Genomic DNA, 6,637 nt, shown 5'->3' with positions numbered 1-6,637 from the left:
TAATTACATAATTATGTTTAAGCTAGTTAGTTATAGATCAAATAATTTAGATGTGTAATAGGATTAAACATTTTTTTTATTAATTATACTATTATTAATTAATATAAATTAGTTTGTGTAGTGTATTTCAAATATATTAAGTTATTATCAAATGCAAAACTAATTAATTATAATGTTATATTAATAATTAGTGCTTTAATTAAGTATAGTCATACTGTTTAATGGTATAATGTAGTCCAGTATAACATAAATATAAAAATAGCATTATATATTTAAACTGTATGTTATCTGCTTTTGTAATTGTATAGGTAAACGTAATTGTATAGGTAAACGTAATTTAATAGTGTTATATAAAATAGTTAATATATAAATTAATATACAAATAGTGTAAAATAAGACAGTATTATTGAAAAACAATGTAAAATTGTTATTTATTTAAGTTATTGAATATAAAAAAGATATACTGTATACGATTATTAATAGTATATCATTATTTCCATATTATAATATGTTAAAACAGTCATAATGTAAATTAATATATTAGTTTTCGTTGATCATAATAAAGATATATTATTTAATATTTATAAATATATCATAATGTTTAATTAATCTGCTAGTAATATATCGTACATGTATAGTAAAATATATTGTAATAGTTTAATTTATTATAATTATTATTAAAATATTGTATTACTAGTTTATAAATTAACTAAAATGTAAAATAGTGTATTTGTAATATAATTTATTATTTTTTATAATAAATTTTAAATTGTGTAATTGTAATAGCTATTTATTTTTTAAAATAGTGTTTTAAAAATAAACGTAATAAAAAATAAAACTTTTAATTATATTGAATAAATAATAATAAAATATAAATAAATTAGTGTTTAATAATTTTAATGTATTAATATAATAATATAAGATTAGTATAGTCAAATAATACAGTAATAGTGTAATATAATTTTGTTATATAACTTAATAATACGAATTGTAATATGAAAAAAGTAATACTGAAAAAAGATTTAAATAAATTAAATAAAATAGTATTATTTAAAAAAATTATGGTAATAAAATTAACTATGAAGTAAATATATATAATTGTACTAAATAGTCTATTAGTATATAATCAAATATAGAAATTAATTATTCCAATGCTACTATATTACAACAATAATAGTTAAAAATAATAGTACAATACAATGTATATTATGACATAATAGGGTATTATAATGTATAACTAGTAAAATTATAAAAATTAGTATAATATATGCTAGAGTACAATAAATAATAGATATATTTTAGTAAAATGTACAAATATTTAAAATTAATGTAGAAATATAAATATATAACATAATAGTAATGTATCTTTATAAATTTATAGTACAATATGATTTATTTATAATACAAAATAAAATAGTTTTCTTTTAAAATAATTTTTATGTGTAATATGTTTTAATATGTTAATAAAATGTATTATGTATTATTAATTTTAAGTTAATATATTATTAAATAAAATAATATTAGTATTTGACGGTTTAGTCTGTGAGTTAACCGTCATATAACCTTAAAGTGAATTATAAGTAAAATTTACAAAACAATAAGTAAAGCTAGATATATTTTATAAGGAACTGTAACGTAATTTATGAATTAAAAGATTACTTATAAAAGATTAAGGGGTATGGTCAATTTTTATAGCTTATCTATTACGTCACAGTGTATATGAATGACCCATTTGAAGTTCTGTTTATTGATAGCTGCGTTATATATAACTAATAATATTTTGAAGTCTTGTATCTGTCTCGGAGATGGATTACTGATCCGAAGATCCGGAATAATGACCAAACTTTCTTACATAGTTAATGTAATTAAAAGTTGACGTAGTATAATATTTCAAAAATAGTATATGTTTTGGTACAATATATCATAGATATATATTACTAAAATGTAAAAATAATAGAATATTATGCAGTAATATTAATACTTGTACTCAGTATGATAATATTATAACATTATAGATAAATTAATAGGTATTTTTTATAGTACAATATTTATAATTAATATAAATTAAGATATTATTAATAACAAATTAAGTAGTAGTTTAATTATTACTTATATACAGTACATAGATTTAATATAACCAAGTTACTCTTTATTTTATATACTTTACAAGTTACTATACAGTATAATATACTGTAATACATATATTCTTTACAACGCATTAAAAAAATTACTTATACAATATAACTTTAACATAAATAAATTAAATATTGCTTTTAAAACTTAATATTCGAAAAAAAACAGTATTATATCTTTAGTATATAACTCAACGAAAAATTTTCTATCATAACTGTCTAAATATATATATGTATATATTTTTATTACAGAACCACTAGTATATACAGCCAATCCGTATTATAAACAATAACTAATACATACCTTATTAAACTTATAGCTACGATATATATATAATGACTATAACAAGGTTTAGGAATTTATTATTTTTATCTATATTTTTAAACTAGTAATAACCGGTTCTTTAATCATGTGATTGCATTAACACTAATAAACCGGTTTGAACCAGTTATATTGAATCAACATTTAATAACCGGTTTTGCGCAGACGTAATACATAGCTCAACGTATTGCATACAAGCTATCTTAATATCTAGCATTATTCTATTAGAGTGTATTAATGGATGCACTTAAGTTATATATATATATTAGTTAATATATAAATAATCGTAAAACTTGTAATAAACAATTTTAATTCACAGTATATTATAATTATTTATAATAATAGTCTTTAGTGTAATAATAAGAACTACTGAATTTTGTATTGCATCATTTTTTTATTTTAAATAATTTTATTAAAACTTACTTCAATTGTAACAAAAAATTTATTTTATTACTTATTATACTAAGTTATAATAAGAGTTAACTACTATTCTAGTCTTATGATTATTTTAAGTAAAAGAAATAATAGTAATATATTAGTGTTAATAATAATATCAAGAAACTCATTGCATCATCTATAATTTTATATATTTTTTGATAAACATATGATTGCATCAACATTTATGCATTAACAGCATTTACACTTTGTGCGCAGGCGTAATACATAGCACCACATATTGCAACATTGCATAGCAGTTAACGCATTTCATTAGCTTTGCATAGCTTTAAGCGTTCACTTCATTTAATTTATCTTATTATACATGTTATAAACAGGTAATATTATAAGTATATTAATATTTTAAAGTACTTTATTATTAAATTATTGTTAGTTGATACATAACTAGTATTACAATTATTAGTTGTCAATAATTTTAGTATAATTTGTTATCGTTTAAATTATAATATATAAATTTTTGAAACAATAAAAATAATCATATCTAATTGTTATATAAATAATAGTAAGTATTGCATCATTAATAATTAAATTGATATACATGTGATTGAGTCAACATTTATTGAACACTTAGTGCGCATGAGTTATAAATTACAAAACTCATTGCAAGTATTGTATATCAGTATACTAAATGCATAGATTAGTTTCTCATAAATTAATGAGTTCACTTTATTTTATTTAACTTATTATACTTATTCAGTTATTTTATTATTTAGTGACATCATAATATTGTGTTGATTATTTATAATGGAGTTTAAAGTAAATGAAACTATTAGTAAAGTATTTCGTCAGCAAGAGAGTGATAATAAAGAAAATATTATTATTAATAATATTAATAAGTATAAATCTATTAATGAGAACAATGATATACCATCATTAAATCATAACTATTTAAATTCTTTAAACAATATCACTAAAATTGAAATGCATAAGTATTTAACAAAGAGTAAAAAGAAACGCAGTGTAATAACATTTCACCACAACGATAATAATAGTGGATATAAAGCTATACTTTTAGGGTATAGTTGGCATTGTGATAATTTTAAGTACAAGTCATTGACAAATAATAATGAGTGGTTTCGTTTAATTGGCGCTAAAAGATACAGTGATAAATTATTGGTCGCAAAAAGTTATAAGTTGTGTATAAACGCGTGCTTCAAATGGAATAATCCATTGCTAACATCAGACTGGGATTATATGCAAGACTATTTAGTGACACTGTCTGATGAATTGGGGAACATTGGATTTCAGTTAATTATTATTAATGCATATGATAATAAATATTTATATTTAAAACACAAGTGTAATTATTTAGAAAATAAAATTTATATTGAGTATTTTGCACATAGCAAAAACTACGGCCATTATAATTTTATAAAAAATATCAGCGAATATTATTCTCATTAGTAATTAGTTATAAATTAATTGTATTTAACCATTTAATTGTATTTAACCATTTAATTGTATTTAACTTTAACTGTATTTAATAAAATAAAAATAATAAATCAAAAAATAGGTGCACAATAAGAGATATTTTAATTTATTGTGATGCAATATGTCACGTGACATATTGAATAATACCACTTTTACGCACTTACATAATTTATGAATGGATAATAGTACTACTACTACATGTAGTAATACTATTTCATTCATAACTTTTACGCCCGGAGTGATCGGATTAACGATAAGCGGATTAGTAGGGGATTAGCGATAATCGGATTAGTTTCACCTAGTCTACCCTGTTATCTTTTTAATCCGGTCCAAGTGCCTAGTATACTACTTACTTATAATAATTAATGATTTATTGTACAAACTTAAATTGAGCATATTGTAAAATATTGTATTTATTACATGATATAATATATTTTATAGGTGATATAAAATATATGTTTACAATTTAATGTTATTTATCACTAGTATTTCACTACTTAATTATGTTAAATATTTTTTCTTGATTTTATTGCAATTATTTATTTCATTTTATTCAATTACAGTTATATATTGTATTATATTTAAAGAAAATATTTCTTGTTTGCTTAATGTTATATTAATAATATATACAGAATATCAAAACTAAATAATATACTGTATTAATATTATATAGATATGATTAAAAAATTAAGAGTAGTATTATTTTTATTAAGACCTTGGTTTGATTATTCAGTAAAATTAAAATCTTATCAGGGTATACAGTATAACATAATTAATTATTTGGCTAAATCATTGAATTTTACTTTTGATGTTATTGTCGACAAAACCGGTTTCGTAGGTAAACCGTTACCCAATGGCACCTGGTTAGGTATATTAGGACATATGCAACGCAATGTATGTAATGTTTTGTTTCAAATTAGTTTATTAAAAAAAATAATTAATTACTATTACAGCAAGCTGATATAACTGGCACAATAATGTATGTGACCAAAATGTTGCATGATCAATTTGACATTACTCAAGCATTTACCATACATGAGATGCGCGTAATGTTACGCTACGATAGTCGTGGACAGGCTATTAATTTTTGGATATTTTATTTGCTTGATTCTAATATAAGAATTTTATTATGCATAACAACATTATTGCTTTCTATATTTATTATATTATATAATAAGAAATTATTAAATCTTTTGCAAAACAAAATTTATTTATTTCTAAATATATGCTCAAAACTATGGTTATCACTAATTGGTCAAGGTTAAAATAAATACCAATTACATTTTTTTAAATATTAAATATTATCAAATAAATAATTAATATATTTTTTTTAAAAAATCATATTTTCTATTTATAGATATGCAACTATTAAATACGTTTAAAATAAATTACCATACACTACTATTGATGTCAGCATGGTTAATGTTTACATTATTTTTTATCCAATATTTTACCACCGAAATAACTGCCCAGTATCAAATTGTTATACCAATAAAACAAATTGAAACATTAGATGAATTAGTGGACGAATCAAAAATAAAATTAATGGTTTCCCCTAACTATGTAATGACACCAAAAAGTGAATTATTAGATGATTGGTTGTTTGATAAGATTAAACAGCGGGTCAAACGTGATAATTCATACTATCATATTAGTCAAGCAAAAAATGGTCGCAAATTGTTAGAGCAAGTTGTCCATGGTCATATTGCACTGTTTTCATTTGATCAAATGCTTAAACAAATGATAATAAGCAATCAAGATTATTTAGCTAGTACAAATATCAAGTTGCGATTGTTGCCACAACATTATGAGAAAGCTAAAATGGCTGCTATTTGTATGAATCGTAATACATTGGATAAACAGTTTAGACATGATTTGAATTTAAAGTAAGTTTTTTTTAAAAATTTATTTTGAAATATTTTGTTGTGATTTGTTTAAAAAATTTATTTGATAACATATTTATTATACAGTAATTATAAATAATGAAACTTTGTGAACAAAACAAAATTTGATAGTTTTCTATTATATATATATATGATTTATAGATTACTTCAATATATATCCACTGGTATTGTTGATCATGAAATCGATAGATTGCAGAAACCAAGCGATAAATATTTTTATAATAAACAACTAGATGTGGATGAATCGACAACTGACCTTGATAATCTTTATGCCATTTTAATTGTTATGAGTTTTCTAATTTTATTGTCATTAACTATTTTTATGCTAGAAATATTATATAATAGATATGCTAGTATATTAAATTTTTCTATTTGTTTTTGAAATATAATTT

The sequence above is a fragment of the Oppia nitens genome, unplaced genomic scaffold (genome assembly GCF_028296485.1).
Source record: "Oppia nitens isolate AA-2021 unplaced genomic scaffold, nextdenovo-longstitch-racon4-pilon3 scaffold4_pilon_pilon_pilon, whole genome shotgun sequence".
NCBI classification, from domain to species: domain Eukaryota; kingdom Metazoa; phylum Arthropoda; class Arachnida; order Sarcoptiformes; family Oppiidae; genus Oppia; species Oppia nitens.
Note: the sequence above shows the minus strand (reverse complement) of the source record.